General features: G+C 50.1%; 1 long non-coding RNA gene across 1 annotated transcript; it reads right to left on the reverse strand.

Annotated features, from left to right (window-relative positions):
* Window positions 1-4,065: 4,065 nt before the first annotated feature.
* On the reverse strand, window positions 4,066-20,235 carry LOC132540332 (uncharacterized). Its single transcript, XR_009551483.1, has 4 exons — window positions 19,761-20,235; window positions 13,047-13,101; window positions 10,557-11,184; window positions 4,066-5,503 (listed from the first exon to the last, which is right to left on the reverse strand). It is a non-coding gene; the product is annotated as an uncharacterized LOC132540332 (long non-coding RNA).
* Between the last annotated feature and the right edge of the window lie 4,480 nt (window positions 20,236-24,715).

Below are 24,715 nucleotides of genomic sequence, written 5' to 3' on the forward strand. Positions count from 1 at the left end.
GAGGCTCCACAGTCCCAGGTTCAGTTCCCTGTACCACCAGAAGCCAGAGCTGTGTATTGCTCTGCAAAAGAAAAAGATAGAGAGGGAGTTGGGCTGTAGCGCAGCGGGTTAAGCGCATGTGGCGCAAAGCACAAGGACCGGCATAAGGAACCCGGTTCGAACCCCGACTCCCCACCTGCAGGGGAGTCGCTTCACAAGTGGTGAAGCAGGTCTGCAGGTGTCTATCTTTCTCTCCCCCTCTCTGTCTTCCCCTCCTCTCTCCATTTCTCTCTGTTCTATCCAACAACAATGACAGCAATGATAACTACAACAATAAAACAACAAGGGCAACAAAAGGGAATAAATAAATTTAAAAAAGTGTTTAAAAAAAAAAGAAAAGAAAAAGATAGAGAAAAAAACAGAGATGAAAAATACAAATTCTCTTCCCAATTAGAATCAAAGGTAACATGCAAATAAAGCAGACCTGAGTCCCTAGGTTCCTAGCTTTTAACATTTGACAATCTGTTTTGAGGGGGGAGATGGAGGAGGAGGAGGAGAACAAGAAGAAGAAGATGCTATGGGTGCTGATTATGATGCAGGGGCCAGGCAGTGGTGCACCCAGTTGTGCTTACCTGTTTAAGGACCCGAGTTCAAGCCTCTTAGTCCCTACCAGCACCAGGGAGTCAGGGAGTCGGGGGGGGGGGGTCTGGGGAGAGCTTCTCAAGCAGTGAAGCAGTGCTGCAAGCGTCTCTTTCTCTGGCTCCTCCTTCCCTGTACATTTCTCTGTGCCCCAAATAAAAGAAAGGGGGGGGGAATGGTCCTTGGGAGCAGTGGATTCATTAAGGAGACACAGAGCCTCCAGCAATAACCCCAGTGGCAATTTTTGAAAAAATGAAGGAGGAAGAGGAGAAGTGACAGTGTGATCTTAGACTGGGTATCATCCTGGACCCTAGAAAATATAAGGACCTGCAAAACTATTCCCCGTATCTTTCACGAATCTGCTCTTTCAGAGACTCTGGGTATGAAGTAAGGCTGCTGAGTCTTACCCGGCAGGATGGCTCTCGAAATCCTGTGGCCACCAAATGCCAGGACCGGAGCTGGTGACCACAGCCATCAGTCTTCAGGTGCGGCCCTGCGGAGTGGTGGAACGTGGTCCCTGTGGCTTAGCCGTCAGCTATGCTGCCTGTCCTAGACTCCAGGAGGCCACTAACCATCTCTACATTCTTGTTGCTTGTTCTGTGAGCTCTCGTTTTCACATCCTCATGTCTCTCTCTCTCTGTCTCTCTCCCCCTCTCCCTCTCCCTCTCTCTCACTCTCTCTCTCTCTCTCTCTCGCTCAGGTACTCTGCCTCTGAGGCAACTCCATGGCTTAAGTTATTTTTAACTTTGTATTTGTGTGGAGTGCAGTGGGGTGGGGTTGGAGAGTTGTGAAAGGGAAAAAGAAAGTCACCAAATACCATCCCATCATCTGTGGAGTTGTGTTTCTGCTCTTGTTGGTTTCATGTCGGTGCTTGAAATGGAACCCGGGGCCTCACACCTGCAAGGCATTTGCTATACCCACTAAGCCACCTCCCTGGCCCCTTGATTTATTATTATTATTATTAGGCTTAAAGATTAATGCTTTCTCTAGTCACCAAAACTAGCAACTGTTCACCTATATGCTTTCTTCCTTCTTAAACGTGTACATCTAAGCCCTGTTCTCCGTCTTTGTAGATGGATACTTTTTGGTGCCTTTGCCATTCTCGTATTGTTTGAAGAAGACTTGCATAATAATTAATTGGATGGTTCTTTTCTTTTTTAATACACACACACACACACACACACACACACACAGGGGGGGGTGTTATAGCACCAAAGCTTACTTCAGTGCAGTGAGGGCAGGACTCAAACCTGGATGTGTACATAGCAAAGCAGCGTACTATCCAAATGAGCTATTTCACTGGCTTGATTCATTCTCCTTCCCCTTCCCCTTCCCCTTCCCCTTCTTCTTCTTCTTCTTCTTCTTCTTCTTCTTCTTCTTCTTCTTCTTCTTCTTCTTCTTCTTCTTCTTTTAAATAGGGGTCTCCTCTGCCCTTAAAAAAAATAATAAAACCAAAACCAACCTTGGATTTTGCCTCTTATCGTCTTATTTTCTGCCTTCCCCCTACTTGGCTATTTGCTTTTCGACACGAAGAACAGTTAACATTCCAAGCACAACTGAGTGCTTCCAAAAGCAGTCAGAGGCTCAGAGGGCCTGGAAGCTGGGGATGAGAGCCCCCCCCCACCCCTACCCCCACTACACCGTGTCTCTGTTTTTAAAGATATTGCTGAAACAAAAATGTAGGAAAAATGAAACATTTCAAACATTTGCATTTACCAAATTCCCACTGAAAACACACACACACACACACAAAAGCAATATAATTATGCTATTCACAAGATAATTATAGGATGTGCTAGAAATATTCATTCCTGACAAACAGGCAGTTGGGTAGGTAAAGAAACGAGATGCGCATTGAACACGCTGTGATGAGCAGTGTTCTGAATTTCCAGGTCAGCTCAGACGTAAGGGTGGCCCTGAGCATCTGAGGGTTTCTGTGGACACAACAGCCACAGAGGGTCCTCATCTTTCCCCCGTGCGCACCCCCTCCCCAGCACACATATCCCATAATGAGATAATGAGGCCCCCGGGTGCTGACAGGTCAACAGAAAAAGGATTGGCTGGCTATCAGCTTTTGCCTCCCTTGGAGATACTCCGGCTTCTTGCCATCAGTCCCTGGAAGGACTTGCACCCTGAGGGGACCCCTCCATGTGCTGCTGGCCTTGACAATTTGAAGAAACTGTTTACCACCAGGAAAACAGTCACCCACCCACTCACGGCTCACCAGCCAAGGGCACCACCCACATTCCTTCCCCCATGGTTCCGTCCCCTGAAGCTGTGTGGATGGGTGGGTACATATTTGGAATCAATGTAGCACAGACCCTGCTGTCAGCTGAATTCAGATCCAGCTTTCTATATCACACTCGACACACACTTCATGTGTGTAAAGGCCTCTCTGAGCTCCAGCCTTCTATATCACACTCGACACACACTTCACGTGTGTAAAGGCCTCTCTGAGCGCCAATGTCGCATTTTCACAGAGGGGATAAAATAAAATGAACTTGTATCAGTACATGGGATCGGCCAGAGAGGTTTCACTATGGTAGAGCTTGGGATGTACAATATAGCAATGCCAGGTGGGGGCAGATCACATAATGGTTCTGCAAAGAAACTCTCATGCCTGAGGCTCCGAAGACCCAGGTTCAATTCTGTGTACCACCATAAACCAGAGCTACTCAGTGCTCTAGTAATAATAATAATGATAATAATGATAATAATAATAATCAGATTCAAATAATATAGCAAGGCCCCAAGTTCGATCCCTACCACTGCACATGCCAGAGTGGTACCCCGGTTCTCTCTCTTCCTCACTCATTGATAAATAATTGATTTAAATTATTTTTTTGGAAAGAGATGGAATCTTTTGAGGTCTAGGAGGCAATTTAGCTGGTGGGGGGCAGGACTTCCTGCCTGAGACTCACTTTGCTTCTTGTGTGTGCTGGAGTGATAGCTGCCTTCTTTCTCTTTCCCTCTCTCTTGTGAAACTCTTATCTCTTATGAAATAAAGAAAACAATGTTTTTAAATTACCACCAGGGTTATCACTGGGGCTCGGTGCCTGCACGATAAATCCATCATGCCTGGTAGCCATTTTTCCTTTTATTATTATTTCTTTTTCTATTTTATTGGATAGGGTAGATAGCAATTGAGAAAGGAGGGGAAGACAGAGGGAGAGAGAAAGAGAGACACCTGCAGACCTGCTTCAGTACTTGTGAAGCTTCCCCTCCCCCTGTGGATGGGTTGCAGGGGTTCAAACCCAGGTCCTTGGGCATGGTAATATGTGCACTTAACCGGGTGCACCACCCCCCGGCCCCCTTGAAAACAATTTTTTTAAAGCTAATCTATTGGACAGGGGTAGACAGCATAGTTTTTATGCAGAGAGACTCCCATGCATCTCCAGTACCATCAGGAACCAGAGCTGAGCAGTGCCTCTCTCTCTCTCTCTCTCTGTATGTATCTTTCTTGGTATATCTCTAATTCATTGAAAGATAATAAAAAATTGGGGCTGGATAGTGGCACACTTGGTTGACCACACATGCTACAGTGCACAAAGGACCCAGGTTCAAGCCTCCGGTCCCCACCTGCAGGGGGAAAGCTTTACAAGTGGTGAAGCAGGGCTGCAGGTGTCTCTGTCTCTCTCCCTCTCTATCTCCCCCTCCTTCTTCTTTTCTGGCTCTCTCTATCCAATACATCAATAAATTTAAAATAATAACTTTTTAAACTCATCAGTGGGAAATTCCCACAAAAGCATCTGTTTCCATCACATGCGGCCAGTATGGTCACTAAGCAGTGACCGGAAACACTGTCCCAGCCTCTTCAGTGGAACAAGGAGGGACAGAGCCGTGGTGCAGTGCCAGGCAGCAGGGACAGAGGAGACGGGGGGTTCTGCAAGCAGACAGTGGGCAGGAACTGGCTGGGACTGTCCCTGGGTGGCACAGGCTCAGGGCAAGAAAGACCAGGCTGGGCCCGGGCAGGTTAACATAGTCTTCAGGCTGGGGAGCTGGGAGAACTCACCAAGAGACCATGTATTATCATTCTGCCTTTTTTTCCTACTGAACATGGAATTACAAGCACTGTTCCTATTGCTCCCTAATCTTCCTGTCATTTTCAATGACTGCATACTATTTTTTCTTTTTTCTTTTTGCCTCCAGGGTTATCACTGGAGCTCAGTGCCTGCACTATGAATCCACTGCTCCTGGCGGCCATCTTTTGTCTATTGTTGTTGCATAGGACAGAGAGAAATTGAAAGAAGAGGGGAAGACAGGGGGAGAGAAAGATAGACACCTGCAGACCTGCTTCACCACTTGTGAAGTGACCCACCTCTGCAGGTGGGGAGCCGGGGGCTCGAACTGGGATCCTTATGATTCTCGCCGTGTGCACTTAACCCAGTGTGCCACCGCCCAACCCTCTGACTGCATACTATTACTGCATACTATACCAGCTGCTGTCTCCTCCTTCACCTTGTCCCTGTCATTCAGCTTGGAGGTTAGCAACCCGGGGTTCTAAAGACAGCACCTCGAGGTGTGTGCGGGTGACCGTTTCTCCTTCCTGTGGGATTGGGGTGGGGGGAGCATGTTCACGTCGCTTGTACCCCATGCCAAGCTGTTTTCAGAAGTTTTGAGCACCAGCTCTGACCCCGATTTCACTGGCTTCCTCAGAGGAGGTGGGATTATCTGAGTCTCTGTTTCTTTGTGACTTCTGGATTTGCCATCGTTGATCGGCAAGTCTTTGGATTGTTGTTTTCTCTCTGTCACCGGCATAGTGTGGTCTCAGGGAGGGTAAAGTGATAACCATCACAGGCCAGAGCAGACATTCAGGTGGGGATGAAGTTCTGAGCCCAGGGAGGTGAGGACAGGGAGAACCTTGCCCTGGCTCCACAGAGAAGACCTGAGTGGCAGGGAGGGGGGGGACGAGGAAGACAAGTGGGGTTATGTCCTGCTGTCCCATCAGGGAGGGCAGAGGCCGCCTAGAGGGGGCACGGTGGGGCAAGCTGATGAGGTGGAGTGGGGACATCTAGATATGACCGTGGGAGCACAGGTACCTCTGGCCTGGCCGTCTTCTCCCTGTGCTCCCCCAATTTTGGGGAGAAGGAGCTAGCCCTGTGCCCCGCAGCAAGGCACCCCTACCCTGTGACCTACTCATACCCCAACCCTTCATCCCATCCCATCCCATCCCATTGGGTGTCGGCGCCTGAAAGGGGGCCACAGGCCATGGCAGGAGGGAAGAGACATCCCAAGAGCCAGCAGGGTGGCAGAGGGCAGCGCTCTCTGCAGCAAGCTTCCTCTCACTGGACCCGAACTTCCCAGCAAGGGGTGACTAAGCTCATGTGGCCAGGTGGCGCGGCAGGCAAGCCAGAGCCGCACCTCACTGTGCAGCGGGCTGATCAGGCTGGCCTGGCAGGAGGCCACAGAGTGGCGGGGGTGGGGTGGGGGTGGGAGGTTGGAACACTCCTCACGACTTAGAAGCTCGACTTCCCTTGCTTCCCTATCCAGTGATGCTGCCGTGCTGATCTTTGGAAAAAGCATGATACTAAAATGGTTTTCACTCCTTCTTTCCTTTCTCTCTCTCTCTCTCTCTCTTAATATTTATTTATTTATTCCCTTTTGTTGCCCTTGTTGTTTTATTGTTGTTGTTATTGATGTCGCTGTTGTTGGATAGGACAGAGAGAAATGGAGAGAGGAGGGGAAGACAGAGAGGGGGGAGAGAAAGACAGACACCTGCAGACCTGCTTCACCGCCTGTGAAGCGACTCCCCTGCAGGTGGGGAGCCGGGGGCTCGAACCGGGATCCTTACACTGGTCCTTGTGCTTCACGCCACCTGCGCTTAACCTGCTGTGCTACCACCCTCCTCCCTCCTCCCTCTCTTTTTCTCTTTTCCTTCTTTCCTCCCTCTCTCTTTCTGTCTGGGTGTTTTGTTGTTGTTGTTTGTTTGTTTGTTTTTTGCTGGGGCTTCGTGCCTGCACGGTTTCAGTGTCCCTGGAAGACTCTTTCTTCTGTTGCTTTTAGCCGAGAGTGGGGGTGAGGGGGAGATAAAGACAGCACTCAAGGGGCCAGGTGGCGGTACACCGGGTAGCACACATACATACACATGCCAGCAAGTGCAAGGACCCAGGTTCAAGGCCCCTGTCCCCACCTGCTGCAGGGAAGCTTCACAAGCAGTGAAAATAGTGCTGCAGTCCTCTTTCTCTCTCTCCTCACTTTCTCTGTCTTTAGCAAAAATAAATAAGCAAGTAAATAAATAAAATAAAGAGACACCGCTTGTACAGGTGCCTCCATGGAGTGCCCGTGGTCTCGATCCTGGGTTCTTGAGCCTGACAAAGTATGCACTCTGCCGGGTGAGCTATTTCCCAGCCTTTTTTTTTTTTTTTTTTTTAGTAGTTTTGAATGTGGCAACTGAAAAACTTAAGATGGCACGTGTGACCCTTTGTGCATGTATGTAAGGTCAGTGCTGCCGGAAAAATCCTTGGGGAGGAGGGTCGGGTATGGGATCAGAGGCACACAGATGGGGGATTGTCTGTAAGGGCAGATTGTGTGTATTGTCCACCCGTGAATACTCGTGTGGAGCTGAGCCACTGTAGTTAGTGAAGTAGTTGACAGAGCTCTGGGACTTGACCCTGGAGGCCACAGGGAGGGAATCAGAGACCAGGAGAGGCAGGGGGCCATTAACGATCCACAGGGACATGGAGTAACAGCACAGGTGGAGAAATAGTGCAGTGAGGCAGGGGGAGAAGCAGCCGTGATAGGACGGGCTCACAGCCATGTGTCAGGCCCAGGGGGGGGGGGACTTTGGAGCTGGGTTCAAATCCTTCCTCTGCCTGCCTGTGTCACCTCAGCAAATGCAAAAAAAAAAAGGTCCTGCACCCTGGTGCAGTGGTGTCACTGGTTTGTCACAAAGCCCAAGTGTCTTTAAAAAAATTTTTTTTAATTATCTTTATTAGATAGAGACAGCCAGAAATTGAAAGGCAAAAGGGAGTGTGTGTGTGTGTGTGTGTGTGTGTGTGTGTGTAAGAGAGAGAGAGAGAGGGAGAGAGAGAGAGAGAGAGAGAGAGAGAGACCTGCAGCACTGCTTCACCACTCATGAAGCCTTCCCCCTGCAGGTGGGGACCGGGTACTTGAACCCAGGTCCTTGAGCATTGTAATGCGTGTGCTCCACCAGGTGCATCACCACTTGGCCCCAAGCCTACGTGTCGTCATAGAGGTCAGTTGCTTTACAGGTGTGTGGGACTCCGGAGAGGGTGTGCCAGCCGGTGTGAGTGGACCCGCCTGGGGTGCCTGCCCAGCCCAGGTGGACAGACAGCTGGGTTTGTTGCCCCAAGAAAGGGGAGAGGGAGGTGGGCTTCTACCATGGCTGCAGATACAAATAGCAGGTGCCCCAAAGCCCCACCCTGACAGCTCCGTGACCTCGGGCAAGTGACTCAGTGACTCTGCAGACTGACGTCTGCTTCTGCAAACCCTTTCTGGAGAAACTGAGGAGTACACAAGCCCCACCCCACCACAGGGACCTGCCAATAATTCTGACAGTGGAGCCCAGATGATTATCTGAGGGGGGAGGGACTGTCCTTGCGGAGTCAGAAGACATTCCAAGCCCCCCCCAGTCCATGAAAACATGGAAAAGATCTGTGGAGGATTGGGGGGGGGGGGCTGGAGACCCCAGAAGTAGGCCCTAGGCTTGAATTTGTTTAGTAAACATCCCTCCACCTCCAGGAAGGAAGTTTTGGTCTAACCTGTTCTCTCCTTCTGCTGCCTGGTTTTGTAAGAGGCCAAACTCCAGGCTGGGGCAGGAGGAGTGAGAGGCTAATGATTTGGCCCGTTGGCCTGGAATGTGACTTATCTGCAGATTTCAGGAGAGGAGGGTTTGTGCCCCTCCCTGAAAGTTCCCAATAAGGTGGTTGAACCAGGCCAGAGCTTGCAGTGGCTCCTGGCATTCCCTCCCTCTGTGTGTGTTTCTCTCTCTCATCTTTGAGGAAGGGAGACACCTGTTTCCCCAGTGGGAATTCTCTGCCTAACCTGCTTTGCAAAGAGGTAACGCCTGTTGGTTGAGTCCTTATTCATGTCTAGCATGTGACAGCTTCCTGTGGACTCTCAATTCTCCTACAGCTCCAGTTCTGAGGGCGCAGAAGTCAGAGCTCAGCGAGGGCAAGTGGCTTGCCCAAGGACACACAGCCAGGAGGTGGCAGGACCAGCGTTCAAGAATGTCAGTGCTCTCTCTGATTTCTGGATTCAGATCTAACCTTTCTCTCCAGCTGGGGATGTGATCTGGAGGCAAGAGGGCTGGGAGGACTCCTTGCACCCATGGGGGTGCCCTCCTTTTATTTAGCTTAGGGTTGTCCGATTCTGGTTCTGCCTCCTTGATGGACCTCCCACTTTGTTCAAGTACAGCCCCCGCCTCCCCCAGCCACCATGGGAGCTCGTCTACCTGTGTCTGAAGGATGGTGGTGGCCGCATCTGGAGGGAGAACATTTGAGTCCAGCTCCTGGCCTGCTCACACCCTGCTGCCTCCTCTTAGGCAGTCACCAGCCCTTGCCAGACCTCCTCGTTCTCATCTGCAAAAGCAGTGGGATTTCTAGACCAGGTGGCAATGTACCCAGTTGAGTGTGAACATTATAGGATGCAAGGACCTCGGTTCAAGCCCCCAGTCCTCACTACTGGAGGAAAAACTTCATGAGTGATGAAGCAGGGCTGCAGGCATCTCTCCCTCTCCCTCTCTCCCTCCCTCCCTCCCTCTAAATCTGTCTTATCAAATAAAAATAAATAGATACTATTTAAAAGGGGGGGTTGAATCTCAGAGAAGACCCATTCTTGCTTCTCAGACTTCTGGGGGGGAGCATGGTTCTGCTGTGAGGAGCTAGGGTACACTGCAGTGTCCTGTCTTTCCCTGCATTCTGATGCTGGGGACACCACAGGTCCCCCCGTCTCTGACAGCTAGCCCAGGGTGCTCTCTCGAATAAGCTCAGCACTGCAGCCTTCCTGAGAGCTAACTGGAAAGGGAGCCAGCTCTCTCTCTGCCCTCCACAAGGCAGCCACTGGCCAGCACCCCCAGAATGAGCAGAGCCCCAGTTCCATGAGCTCACTGTCTTCATTGTCCCTGCTTGTTACTGTTTCTCCTGATTAGCATCCAATTAGCACAGGGACCCCAGCTAATGGGAGAGTCTGCCAGTTCTCAACTCCCTGGCTTGGCCAGGCCCAGGGTCTTACCATGTCCACTCAGGACACTGGAGCCATCCTTGTCACAACCCAGTAAGGTGCGGTGGCTTTGGTCCCCCAGACAGGAGGGGAGGGTAAACCTCACTTTACAGATGTCCAAACATGCATCTGGGTCAAAGTGTGGCCCCTACACTCTGCTTCTGCCCCTAACTCACCATCCCGCCACCTTCTATAAACAAAGCACCCACAGAGCAAGCCTGGGCCCCCACTTCCCTGGCCAGACACCCCGAGTCTGCCAGATGGTCAGTGTCCAGAGACTTCCAGGCCATCTCTTGGGCAGTTGGAAATCTGCCGGTCTGCATCAGAAACAGGCAAAGCCCTGTGGGGCTTAGCAGCCTGCCTGCAAGAAAAGACCGTGTGACTTGAAAGTCCTTATGAGCCCTGGAATGCACCATCCAAAGCAGGAATTAGCTGATGCCGGCAGAATGTCAGCTGGAAAAACAAGGGCCGGGTGGGGTGGCCCCAGAAAAAAGACAAAACAAAACAAAAACCCACCCTGCTCTGGTGCCCAGAGCCTCCCACTGTTTTCAGCTGGGGCCAGCACAGGCCAGCAGAAAATTATCCCCTCAGCCTGGCTGCCATCAGCGATGAGGTGAATGGCCTTTGGTACTGGCTCGTTCAGGCCTGGGTGGAGTTCTCGTTGGTGTTTTTCAGTCAGAAAATCACCTGTTTGCCATTCCCTTCCAGCTTGCACAGTAATAATTAACCAGCCCCAGAGGGAAGCAGGGGATCCTCACCTTGCTGGCGGAGAGCTTGGTGACCCAGTAAAGTCCCGGCAAGTCATCTGACTTGGCCAGAGGTCCTGGGAGGGGGAGGCAGCGGGGTAGCAGGGATTTGCTCTGACACCCCTTCATCCAGTATTTGGCTCAGAGTCACCTGAGGGTCATGGGCAAAGAGTCTCACTTGGGGGTCAGTGAGCCACAGTCCCCAGCAACTGGCCCACCATGGCCATAAGGTCCTTTGGCCATAAGGTCCTTCATTATTTAGTTTGGTCTGTGGCCACTTTTCTGCAGCTTTGGTAGAGCTGACTCCTTGTGGCCTGCAGAGCCTGACACATTCAAGCCGGGCCCCTTTCTCTTCTTTCTTATTTTTCATTAGTGATTTAAGAATGATTAACAAGATTGTAAGATAACAGGGGTATAATTCCACACATCTTCCACCTCCAGAGTTCCATGTCCCACCCCCTTCATTGGAAGTTTCTCTATTCTTTATCCCTCTGGGAGTCTGGACCAAAATTCTTCTTGGGGTGGCAGTTCTGGCTTCTGTAATTGCTTCTCCACTGGACATGGGCATTGGCAGGACACATTGGTGTGGTTGGCCCAAGGAAGTCAGTATGGAGTCATGGTAGTGTCTGCAACTTTGTGGCTGAAAGGCAGTAAGATATAAAGCAGGACAAAATGGTTAATGAATGGTAACCAAAAAAGTAGGAATACAGCAGATAAGAATAGGGATCTTAGGGTAGAAAGAAGTGAGGAAGCCTATTTTAGGTATGTTCCCCAGGGCCTGTGACTATCATAGTTTTTGCTTAAGTTGATAGCTACCACAGAGTTGGACAAAACTATTGTCTGAGAAGATGGTGTCAGAGTTTACAAAAGGAAGCTGGATTAGGGCAGAGAGCAACTCCCAATCTTGAAGACAGTCTATGAATAAATATAACTGTTTACTCCATCCACCTGACCCAGGACCCATGTCTATTCCTATTCAGCACAGGAGTCTATGTAACCACCAAGTCCCTGTCAGTCTGAGCTTGCAGTCCATGGTCACAGCTGGGAACATTTGATGCTGCACTCATGTCAGGACCCGTCTTCCTCTAGTGGTAGAGGAGGCTAACCCAGCCACCCTTCAGAGAGAGGGGCAGACCCTACCTTTGCTGCTCTCCAGTGAAGGCAAGGTCCTGGAGAGGCCCACAAGAGGGCTTATGATGACTTTCCTGATGGAAGTGATCAGTGATGGTGGAGAGAGGCATCTATTAGAAGTCGAGGCAAGCTGGAGGATCTTTTGATTCACCAAGGCTGGATCTAGTGCCCAGATCAGCCCTCCTCTAGTGACTTTCCTTCGTCTCTGCTTTGGTCTCCTCATCTGCTCAGGAAAGGCAACTCCTTAAGTAGCAGCTCCTCTGGAACTGGCATCAAAGCCTCCCAAGCGAAGACCAGGTTTCTTCCCCCTGTTGTCTGTGCCGTTTTGTTTCTGCATCTGTTTGGTGCTAACCAGTCTCGCAGAAGAGCTTTGCTCAGAGTCCTAGGGCTTGACTGAGTAGGTTAAGATTTCACTAAGGCTTCAAACTTGGGACCAAACCTGTGAACCTCATAAGTGAGATCTGGGGTCAAGTGGGAGTGTGTGTGTACAAATTGGAGGAGGTGAGATAGTGAAGCAACTTAGAGACAAACTGGACTCTAAGAAAAGACACACAGGACCCCAGGACATGGAGGAAATTAGAAACAACAAGGGCGGTACTGTTTCTTCCGCCATCTTGGTTTCATTGACTGAGAAGGAAGTTACAGCCGCAGCATCCTCCCAGCCTGCCTGACGGATGTTACCCTCAACAAGCAACTAGAAGGCCTTGAAAGTCCCTCAGGGAGGGCCAGGACAGCGCCCCCAACTGTGTCTCCCAGAACCTGACTCCACAAATGACCCAGGACAGGTGCTGGCTAGTTTCTGTCCCCTGTGAACTGCAACTGGAGACAAAGAGGGCCATCTCAGCACCCTGGGTCACCCCACATTTTCTTCCCCAGGTTCCTCAGGCCAAGTAGAACCAACTCATGCATCAGACTCCCCAAGAAAATTAGCAAGGGAGATGTTCTGATGTTCAATCTAGTTTAATAATTCAAAGAGCCACTTCTGACAACCTCTACCACTTCCTCACTCTGTGACTACAGCCATGTGGTAGAACATCTCTGGGTCTGCTCGGAGTTCTAGTAATTTCATGTTCTTAGGAGAGTGGAGTAAGTTGGCACATAGAAAATACTGGATGGGAGGGCCGTGCAGTGATGCATTCAGTTAATCACACAAAGTACTAAGCGCAAGGATCCGAGTTGGAGCTTCACTAGCCGTGTCTGTATTTCTCTCTCCCTCTCTCTCTCCCCTCCTCTCTGAATTTCTCTCTGTGCTCTCCAATAAAATGGCAAAAGTGGCAACTAGGAGCAGTAGATCTGTAGTGTTGGCACCGAGTCTGGCTGAGTGCATATATTATAATGAGTAAGACCTGGGTTCAAGCCCTCAGTCCTTACCTGCAGGAGGGAAACTTCATAAGCAGTGAAGCAGGCCTCCAGGTATCTCTATCCTCTGTCTCTAGCCAATAAATAAAAAATATATAAAGAATTTAAAAAATATATCAATAAAGAATTTTTTAAATATATCAATATACTAATAATAGTAAACAAGGAAACACCAGATCAGTGTCACAGTTATCTCAGCTGCTGCGAGGAATGCCCCTTATGAAAACTCCAGGCAGTACTCATGACCATGACCATGACCTTCCCTATGAGCCCACTCATGTCTGTGTACTTGCCCCTTCTTCAGGGGCCTTTGTTAGGGTCCCCCTGTATCTAGCCGTCCTTATACCCCTGGACTTTAGATCCCTTCTCCTGCCTCCAGGAATCAGAGCCCAGCTTCGTTCCCCTATAGATCCAGGCTTAGACAGCTCCCTGGGCCCCCACATCCCTGTTGCCCCAGGTCGGACCAGCCTGACGGCCTTCTTGGCAATGCCATGGCTGGGGGGGCCGAGGGAGAGGCACTGTGCCCTGGCAGGCCAGTTCCGCAGAGCCTTGTTTGTGCATTTCCACCTTCATGCTTCACTGGCCATCGCCCCTGACTCATCAGTTAGTTAACAAGCTCCACAGCCATTTCTCTTCCCATGAGTCCTCAGCAAACAGCCCAGCTCGCCGGCCGGTGAAGTGTGAGGGCTCCGGGGAATGCTTCTGTGTAGCAGTACCCGCCTTCTTTCCCTTTGCACCCAGAGCTTCTCAAGGGCGAGAGATGCTGTCTCTTCATTCTTTTGCACATCCTCTCTCTCTCTCTCTCTGCCTTCTTTCTGTGTCTGTGTGTCTAGAATTTTTACTTCTCACAGCAGGAGGAGAATCATGGGCCATCTGGCTGGCTGATCAGGAAGGTTAACGCGTTGTTTAACAATAATCATAGAAGCTCACATTCACTGAGCACGTGATGTGAATGAACTTGGAGAGTCTTCACCATAACCTTGGCAAGGCGGGCATTTCCCTTTTTAAAAAAACCATTCTTCGACAGTCAGAAGGATGCAGCCTGTAGCATAACCTGGTCGAGTTCTGTAATTTGTAATGACTGAGGCAGGATTCGAGCCTGGCCTGAGTCCTCCCTGTCTCGGTGCTTCTCCAACTTTGGGGGCCATACCAGACATTTAGAGACTGGGTTACGAATGCATGTTCTGGGTGAGACCTGAGAGGTAGTATCTCGGGTAGTATCTCTTAGAAAGTTCTCCCGTGATGTCGATGTTGCTGAGTCAGGCACATTTTTTAAGCCTAGAACCAAATTACACTCTCTCCTCCTGCTTGTGCGAGACTTGCTGTGGGACAGAGGGTCAGCCATTTTGTTTCCCGGAAGGACTTCTTTTTTGAAACAGAGTTGTGGAAAGGTCTGTGGAAGAGTGCCGGGCCTGAATTCCAGCAGCCACAGATTTATTGTGGCCCTGGGCAGCTTCCCCCTTGGAGAAACTCAGTTTCCCCACCAGCAAACTGAGGCAAGTGGTTCCAGCTGAGGGACGGATAAATGACTCCAGATGACCAGATAAAGCACTGGTCATGGGGCTGATAGGCCGTTCTGAAAGTGACGTTAGTCAAAGCAACACAAGCAAATGCTGTACGACTACTCGTACAGCTTTCAGTAGAGAGGACTGTGGGGAGCACAGTGTCACAGTTGCTCAACGTTCCATTAAGTCTCCAGACTTTTGACTGATTTTTTCTTTACCAGCCAGTGAGTGAGCAAGGGTGAACAGCTCCACCAGGGTTTTATTGAACCCATGTGGCACTTTCTCTGTCTCACCACCTGAGTCCTGGGGAAGTCTCTGTGTAGGGTGGTCCTTGAGCCATTAAGTCCTTCTCCCCAGCCCCTCCCACCTTGGACGCAATAGGTGGAACAGGGGGGACAGTTCAACCCTTTCTCTCTTTTGCTGACATTTGGTGAGAGTACAGTACAGATGAGGACCACATACGAATGGGTGTTCATCCATTGTTTATGCCGTGGCTAAGACTTGTGGCCAAGAGCAGTTTTTTAGTAAGCTTTCTGGGGAGTCAAAAGCTGTGTGGGCTTTTAACTGCCTGAGGAGGGGGACATTGTCCTCTTGACCTCTAAATTGTTTAAAGACCAGCTATATGTATATATATATATATATATATATATATATATATATATATATATATAATTTTTGTTTTAAGCTCCTGTGTTTGAGGCTATCTAATTGCATTAACAGTTGAGAGCTAAAACTACTAAGTTTCCTCGGATCCATTCCCCCCCCACTTTAGTTTTCTATCCTTCAATGGATAGAGTCAACAAATATTTTTTAACAAGATTCTTTCTTTATATATTTATTTTATTTTCCCTTTTGTTGCCCTTGTTTTTCTTTTTTATTGTTGTTGTAGTTATTGTTGTTATTGATGTCATTCTTGGATAGGACAGAAATGGAGAGAGGAGAGGAAGACAGAGACGGGGAGAGAAAGACACCTGCAGACCTGCTTCACCGCCTATGAAGCGACTCCCCTGCAGGTGGGGAGCCAGCAGTTCGAACTGGGATCCTTACCTGGCTCCTTGTGCTTCTCGAGACATGCACTTAATCCACTGCACTACTGCCCGACTCCCTTTAACAAGACTCTTTTATTCACTTTTTTAAAAAACTTGATTTAAAAAAATTATATTTATTTATTTGTTTTCCCCTTTGTTGCCCTTGTTGTTTTTCATTGTTGTTGTAGTTATTATTGTTACTGTTATTGATGTTGTCATTGTCAGATAGGACAGAGAGAAATGGAGAGAGAAGGGAAGACAGAGAGGGGGAGAGAAAGATAGACACCTGCAGACCTGCTTCACCGCCTGTGAAGCGACTCCCCTGCAGGTGGGGAGCCGGGGGCTCCAACCGGGATATTTGCAGTTTGTGCCCCATGTGCTTAGCCCACTGTGCTACCACCTGACTCCCCACTTTTAAAAAAATTATTTTTATTTATTTATTGGTTAAAGACAGCCAGAAATCAAGAGGCAGGGGGAAGTAGAGGGGGAGAGAGACAGAGAGGCATCTGCAGCCCTGCTTCACCACTCACAAAGCTTTCCCCCTGCAGGTGGGGACTGGGGACTCAAACCCCGGTCCTTGCACATTGTGACATGTGTGTTCAACCAGGGATGCCACCACCCCGCCCCCTTTTATTCACTTATGAGAGAAAGGGAGAGAAGGAGAGAGGGAGGGATGGAGAGATAGAGAGAGATACAGAGACCAGAACATTATCCTGGCATATGCAGTACTGGCTGGGACTGAGGATTTTCTGCATGCAGGTCCTGGGCTCTGGGACTGAGCAGCTGGCTATCTCTGCCTTTCACATCTGACTTTTTGTGAGTGTCACGGTCCATTTAGCCAGAGTCGCAGCGGATCTCTGATGGCACTTATGCATGTTCTCTGTGTCAGCAGTCCCAGCACCACCCAGAGACTTGCTCCAAATGTAAATTTCCAGCCCCACCTCAGAGCTTACTGCCCCAGAAGTGCTGGGATGGGACTCGGCGACCTGTACTAACAGGCTCGTCAGGTTCTGCTCACACAACGCTCACGTTTAAGCACCACAGGGCCAGCCGGGTGGTGTGTTCCCCTCACCGCTCATCTTAATCAGCTGTGGGTGCTAAGAATGCACAGGTGCTCAGGGCTGTGCCCAGACCTACTAAATCACAGACGGACAGGTGTGCATGGCACGTAATGGGCTCCAAGCTGAGTCTGTTATGTAACCGGCCACCACAGTGGAGTTAATGACCTTCAAGAAGCAGGACCCTCCAGTTAAGTGTGTCTAAAAAGCTTTAATGTGGACATGATTTACTTCGAGCTTGGTGATAAAAGAAAATGCAGGTACTGACTCTGTAAATCTGTGGGCAGGAGAGGGGGCTGATAATCTACGTTTCTGATGAACTGTCACAGGAGGTGAAGGCTGCCAACCACCTCACTTGACACAGCAAAGCTCCAGGGAGCCACCATCTTCCTGGAAGAGTTAGTGGCTTAAAAGGCAGATTTCTGGGGGTCGGGTGGTAGCGCAGCGGGTTAAGCGCAGGTGGCACAAAGCTCAAGGACCGGCATAAGGATTCCAGTTCCAGCCCCTGGCTCCCCACCTGCAGGGGGGTCACTTCCCAGGTGGTGAAGCAGGTCTACAGGTGTCTATCTTTCTCTCCCCCTCTGTCTTCCCCTCCTCTCTCCATTTCTCTCTGTCCTACTCAACAATGATGACATCAATAACAACAACAATAACTACAACAACTATAAAACAACAAGGGCAACAAAAGGAAAAAAAGTCAAAATTAAATAAATAATAAATATAATTAATAGATTTCTAAAAAGCCTCCAGAAGCAGTGGATTCATGGTGCAGGCACTGAGCCCCGGCAATAACCCTGGAGGCAAAAAAAAAAGCATATTTCTATTACAGGGACACACACACATGCCCTTCTACAAAGGCTTGCTCTCCCTGCAGCACAGACTCCAAGCCCTTCCCACTTGAGCTTCTCTGGAAAGGACTTAACCAAAATCCGTAGAGCAGGGTGCTTTTTTCTCTCTCCCTCTCCCTTCCTTCCTTCCTTCCTTTCCTTCTTTCTTTCTTTCTTTCTTTCTTTCTTTCTTTCTTTCTTTCTTTCTTTCTTTCTTTCTATCTTTCTTTCTTTCTCTCTTTCTCTCTTGCTTTCTTCCACCTTTTAAAACTTGTGCTGAATGCACAATAGATCACATGCACCACTGGGACCATTTCCGAGCGCAGTGGCATTCAACGCGCTTTTTAACACTGTGCCGCCTTCACCACCACCCACCTCTGCAATGCTTTGCATTTTTTTAAAGACTGCACACCCACTAAACAGCGTCTCCCCTTGCTCCCCTGCCAGGTCTCTGACAGCCGCCTTTCTTTCTGCTACCACGATTCTGACCACTCACATTAACGCGGCATTTGTCCTTGTGACTGGCCCGTTTCACTTAGCGTCACATCTACAAGGCTCATTCTTATGATAACATCTTGCAGAATCTCCCCCCCCTTTTTTTTTCCTCCAGAGTTATTCCTGGGGCTCGGTGCCAGCACTATGAATCCACTGCTCCTTGAGGACACTTTTTTTTTTCACTTTTATTGGATAGGACAGAGAGAAATTGAGAGAGGAGGAGAAGATAGAGAGAGGGAGAGGGAAAGAGAGACACCTGCAGACCTGCTTCACCAATTGGGAAGTGTCACCCCTGCAGGTGGGAAGTGGGGTCTTGAACCCAGATCTTTGTGCAGGTCCTTGCACTTGGTACTATGTGCGCTTAACCGGGGTGCACCACCACCCGGCCCCCTTTGCTGCCTCTTAAAGCCAAATAACATGGCGCTGAATGCTGGTACCACATTTCTCATTCATTCATGGGCTCGTGGGTGGCTCCCATTTCTACCTCTTGTGAACAGCTGCTGTGAACATGGGCCTCCAGATAGCTTGTTAAGACTCAGATTCCTGTCCTTTGGGACCCTTATCCAGAAGTGGAATTGCTGAATCACACAGTAATTCCAGCTGCAATCATTTCAAGGATCTACCTCAAAGCGTTTGTCATAGCAACGACCCCATTTCTCACCCCACCAACAGAGCTCCCAGGTTCCTGCAATCCTCACCAATATTTGTTTTCTGTCTCCTTCATACAGTGGCTACCCTCATGAACATGAGGTGACAGATCACAGTGGCTTTGCCTCTAGGTCCCCCGTGACCGATGATGCTGGGCCTCCTTGCATGGCAGGGTGTCTGGCTCTTGAGCGAGCAGCCCGAAGGTCAGGCTGCACAGGCTGAATGTGATGCCGTGGAGCCATGGAAGAGTCTTCAGCAGGGGAGTAAGATCTCCGTGCTGCTATGACCCAGATCTTACATCGGGCAGACGCTGACCAGTGTTTTGAACCCATACTGGGCTGGGTTAAGCTTGTTCATTTATTTTTATTGCTGTCATTGTTGTTGGATAGGACAGAGAGAAATGGAGACAGAAGGGGAACACAGAGAGGAGGAGAGAAAGACAGACACCTGCAGACCTGCTTCACGGCCTGTGAAGCGACTCCCCTGCAGGTGGGGAGCTGGGGCCTCGAACCGGGATCCTTACACTGGTCCTTGTGCTTTGTGCCATGTGCACTTAACCCGTTGCGCTACCACCAACTCCCAAGTTTATTATTTTTTTTAAAGATTTATTTTATCTAGCTCTTAGGAGACAGAGAGAGCATTTCACATGAGAGAGAATGAGAGAGAGAGAGAAATAGAAAAGCCAGAGCTCTGCTCTGGTACATCTGATCGTTCTAGGGGTGCAACCAGAGGCCTCAGGCATGCCAGCCCTTCACTCCAGCAGCTGAGCTATTTCCCCAGCCACTGAGAATTCTACTATTTAAACAATAAAAAATAAAAACATGACGGGGTGGGTGGGTGGTGGTGCACCCGGCTGAGCACATACATTACATGCACAGTGACCAGGGTTCAAGCCCCTGGTCCCCACCTGCAGCAGGGAAGCTTCATGAGAGGTGAAGTGGGGCTGCAGGTGTCTCTCTGTCTCTAGCCCTCTCTATCCCTCCCTCCCCCCTCTCAATTTCTCTCTGTATCCAATAAATAAATAAATAAATGTATTGATTTTTACAAGCTTCAGCATAGTGCCGGGGATTGAAGCTGGGACCTCACACATACAAATCCTCTGCATTCCACCGCCGAGCCACCTCCAATTTGAGGTTGCAAGGACTCTCTTCCTCTAAGGAGAGACTCGCCCCAAGGAGGAAGCACTGCAGATTGCCCAGTACCAGAGAACAGAACTCCACTCACGCGTTCCAGTAAGTTCCCAATGCCACCGTCAGAACACTGTGCGTGATGGAATGAACGTCTCCACTGCCCGCCCACCGGCCGTGGGCTGTCCTGGTTACTGTGGAAAATTCCTGATGAAAGTTAACCTGAGGGTTTCCTCACCAGCGACTATTATTAACAGGAGTTCAGCCTGGCGCTGGCACTGGACTCTGGTTTCTTTAATACGTCCTTGCCCAAGCCAGGTGATTAAACGCTTCTTGCTTTTTAAGAGCCGAGAGAATACAGCCACGTTGGTCAGGGCTGACTCCCCCTTTTTAATAACCCCACGCTCGGTCCTGCTCAGTGAGCCTGAGAACAAGGCTGCCACCATGAAATTATTTTAACAAGACCATAAAGGAAACAGTCTGTGTGGGTGATGTTTGGGGAGACAGAGGGGACTCACCCTCTCTCTAAACTGATTAAACTGGACTGGGTGTCCTTGTGTCGCTCCTGACGTTTTTCTGGTTCAGTCAGCTTGAACGGGTGTCTGCGGATCGGTGCCAAGCTTCCAAATGGCCAACTTGAAATAAAAGCAGACGACTCCTGGGCATCCAGCACACTGAGGAGAGGTTATTGGGGATTTCCCAGTGAGTTTCAGTTACAACCCCATCTTGCCGCAAAGGATCAGGGTTGGAAGTCCAAGGTAGGGCGTGACTGTGTGGGTTTTATTGAACTCCCTCCTCAAAAATCAGGCCTGGCTTTTGAATGAAGCTGTGCCTCTCACTGCCTTTCCCTTCCCAGCCTGCCTCCTGAGAACCCATGTCTTTGCCACTTAGCCAGCGCTTGCCGGAAGCCATTGGCTGTCTCCTTGAACATCTTTCCTGGCAAGTGGTCTGTTCTCTGCCCGGTGGGGGGGACCAGACGTTGATTAATGGCCGGGCAAGTTGGCCTACTGGCAAGACAAGCTCTAGTTGATGCCGGTGGGAGGGGCCTCTGGGTGGTGGTCTGGCTCTTGCTAGAGCTGAGATGAAGAGTAGGGGAGACTCCGATCGAGGGTATTAGACATGACGTGTCCCCCACACCCTCACCCCTTCTGAGACACGGAGTGTCACGCCCCCTGCACCTTCATCCTGACATCCACCAGGCCCTCTTGGAGTCCTGGGGATGCCTCCCCTTAAACACAGACAAGGCAGTGCAAGAGGCAGAGACTGAGGAGGGAAGTCGCAGGAAAGAACAATCACCCCAATGGGGCTCCTTCCCATTTTGGAACCCAGGGATCTGCTTTCAATTCAGGATGGGACCAAGAGGCCTGGGAGAGGCAGGTCGCAATGTCTAGTGTGTGTCGCCTGGGGTTGACCCTGGCTCCTGGCAGCATTTCCCTCAGCAGCTGGAGGTGCCGTGAAGTGCAGTATTTGGTGGCCTGATGTGGCACAGGAAACAGAGCCTGTTATCTGGGCTGTGGTGTGTGGTGCTCCAGCTTGGGGCCCCCAGGACCCTCCAGACCATGTTGGGATCAGCAGAGCTGAGCATCATGTGCCCCCCTAGAGTTTTGCAGAAGCACCATACCTGCCCACACCTCCTGTCTGTGCCATGGTCCCTGCCCTCTCCTTTCTGGATGTCTTTCCTTCTGTCATTTAGGGTGTGACAACTTGTTTCATGCAGTTGGGGCTTTGTGCACATGTGATCTCACAGTTCCACACTGTTTTCTCATTTGGATAGAGAAGGATAGAGAGATAGTATAGCACCAGAGCTTCCTCTAGTGCTGTGGGATCTCCTGAGTGGTGTCAGCATTCCAACCTGGGCGTATGCCCCACCGGTGAGTTATCTCTCCATCCTTGATGTTTTATTTTCTTCCTTCCTTTTCTCCTTTCTTTTTTTCTTTCTCTCTTTTTCTTTCACTGCCACCAGGGTTATCCCTGGGGTTCAGAGATAGGACTGTGAATCCACCACTCCCAGCAGCCATTTTTTCCTTTTTTTTTTTTCCCTCCTTTCTATTTTATTTGACAGGATAGAGAGAAATTGTGAGGGGAGAAGGAGAAATAGAGGGAGAAAGAAAGATACTTGCAGACCTGCTTCATGACACATAAAGCATCCTTCCTACAGGTGGGGAACCGGGGGCTCGAACCGTGTTCTTGCACCTGGTGATATTAACCAGGTGCACCACTGCCCGGCCCCTGATGTTGCATTCTTAAGACTGATTTCACATTGGTTTATAGCATCGTCGAATTTGGGGGGCAAAGGTGCAGCCTCACTCCCACTCCCTCTGATGACTACTACCGTTTTCACAGAGTTGAAGTGTTTGGCCACTGTTACCGTTTTCTGCCCCCACCCTATCACCCACCACCCTCTGGTCAGGACTCTCAGCCCAGACCTGAGCAGCCAGAGTCCAGAGTCTGTCGAGTCAGTGAGACTTGCTGGTGGGGGGCCTGTGGCCCCACTTCCTCCCTCCCTGCTTCCTGCAGTTCCAGAGTCCACTGTCCACCGGGGTCAGGTCTGCCAGCTGCAATGAGCCGCTGAATGAGACAGGCCTTGTGTGCCGACCTGAAGTTGTTCTACAGTTGGGGCAGGCATTGCTGTTCCCTCATGGCGCCTGGTCCTGGGCATGTGCGCAGGGGAGAGTGATCTGGGCAGGAACTGGGGCCTTGGGACATGGCCCCTGGGGCTGAGAGGGGGACAGACACAGCATCTGGTCTGAGAACGGCTTTATCTGCTGCCTTCTGATAAGCCTGTGGACTCATCCACCCCTCTCTGGCCTGGACTTCAGTCCTGAGGCTCCACCACCTGCTCTCTGCTGGCCCCCCGAGAAGGTTTCCTTTGTGTTTTGAAAGCAGACCTGAGCATGTGGCGCTCCTGCTTAGAGACAGCCCCAGTGTCGCCCACGAAGTTGGCTGGGCACTTCCTGGTCTGGTGCAATCTCCTACTTTTCTTTTTCTATTTATTGATATGTATTGACACCAGGGTTGTCACTGGGGCTCAGTGCCTGCGTGACCAATCTCCCTCTCAGGCAGCGATATTATTTCCTTTCTGTTTTATTTGACAAGACAGAGAGAAACTGAGATGAGAGCAGGAGACAGAGAGGGAGAGAGACAGAGAGACACCTGCAGACCTGCTTCAGCATTCAGTGTTCACCCTGCAGGTGGGGACCAGGGGCTCGAATCGAGATCTTTGTGCTTGGTGACAGGTGCACTTAACCAGAGGTGCCATCTCCCAACTCCTCAACCCCCTCCTTTTCTTGCACGTATCCAGAGAGATTAAGAGACTTCCCTGAGACCACACAGCCATGAGGGACTAATCAGTATGTTACAGGGCCCAGGGACACAGTGGTGGACGAGGTAGGGGCGGGGTGTCTGTCAGCCGAGGGCTCCCATCATGGGAGTGGGGTACAAGGATGCAGGGAGCAGGTGACGTGGAGATGGACCCGGTGACTAACATGCTGAGGGTCATGCTGACTGAGAGGAGGTAGGATGAGGGGGAGGAGCATCAGAGAAAGAAACCCAAGATGTCACAGGGCCACAGGGCAAGGACCCCGGCCTGTCCTCACTCCTGTCACAGGTTCAGGGCCATCCATTGAAAAGTACAGGAGGCATCCGGGAACAGAGGCTTTCTGTCCATGCTCCCACCAACAACTCAAACCAGCCCTGGTCCTCCCTGATCAGCTCTGTACCCTGTGACATTGTTAGATTATTGGGGGTTGCTTCTCCCCACTCTCCTGTGGTCCCTCAGCGACATGTATGCACCTCATGTGGAAGGGGGGTAAATGTCTCACTTAGAGTGGAGTAGAGTCAGACCGGTCTTGGGAGGCATTGTGGGCCTTGGAGGGAGAGAAGGCTGGATTGGGGGGGGGGGGTTCAGGTGGTTGCACACTGTATAAAACACAGATGTTACCATGAGCATGGACCCAAGTTCAAATCCCCATCTGCAGGGGGAAACTTCATGAGTGGTGGAGCGGTGTTTCAAGTCCCTCTCCATCTGTCTTTCCTTCTGATCTCTCTCTCTCTTTCTGTGTCTTACCCTCTATCAAGGAGAGAAAGAGAAAGAAAGAGAGAGAGAGAAGGAGGCTGGGCTCTAACACCAACAGGTCCCATCTGTAAGATGGAGTCAGTAAGAGCAGGGGTTTGGGTAGGGCTTCTGCTGATCTGGGTAGTGTCTCATTAATAGTATCTTTTTTGAATATTTATTTATTTCCCCTTTTATTGCCCTTGTTGTTTTATTGTTATAGTTATTATTGATTTCATTGTATTTGGATAGGACAGAGAGAAATGGAGAGAGGAGGGGAAGACAGAGAGGGGGAGAGAAAGACAGACACCTGCAGACCTGCTTCACTGCTTGTGAAACGACTCCCCTGCAGGTGGGGAGCCAGGGCTCAAACCAGGATCCTTATGCTGGTCCTTGTAATTTGCACCACGTCCACTTAACCCACTGCACTACTGCCAGACTCCCCATCAATAGTATCTTAATTTATCTTCCTAAAAGCCCTCTTATGCTTTAATACTATCCAACCCATTTTACTGCTGGGGAAACTGAGACTCAGACAGGGGAACCTGGACTTCAGATCTCCACATCTGGGAAGCCAGAGAGGCAACTCCATAGACAGAACACAGGACTTGCCTATGTGAGGTCCCAGTCTTGACCCCTGGTGACACAGAGTTGAGTGGTACTCCGGTTTCTCTCTCATCAAAACAAAATTAAATCGAATAACTCTTAGGCATGGGGCTTTCTCTACCCTGCTGGGGAAAGATAGAAACAGGCTGGGGGGATGGATCCACCTGCCAATGCCCATGTCTAGCAGAGAAATAATTACTGAAGTCAGAAATCCCACCTTCTACCCCCCCATAAAGAATTTGGGTCCCTATCCCTGGGGGGGGGGAATGTTAGGGGAAGATGAGCAGAGGGCTCTGAAATCCAATTCCATCAGGACCCAGAGAGAGAAGTGAGAAG

Source organism: Erinaceus europaeus, chromosome 9 (assembly GCF_950295315.1).
Source record: "Erinaceus europaeus chromosome 9, mEriEur2.1, whole genome shotgun sequence".
Classification (NCBI taxonomy): Eukaryota; Metazoa; Chordata; class Mammalia; order Eulipotyphla; family Erinaceidae; genus Erinaceus; species Erinaceus europaeus.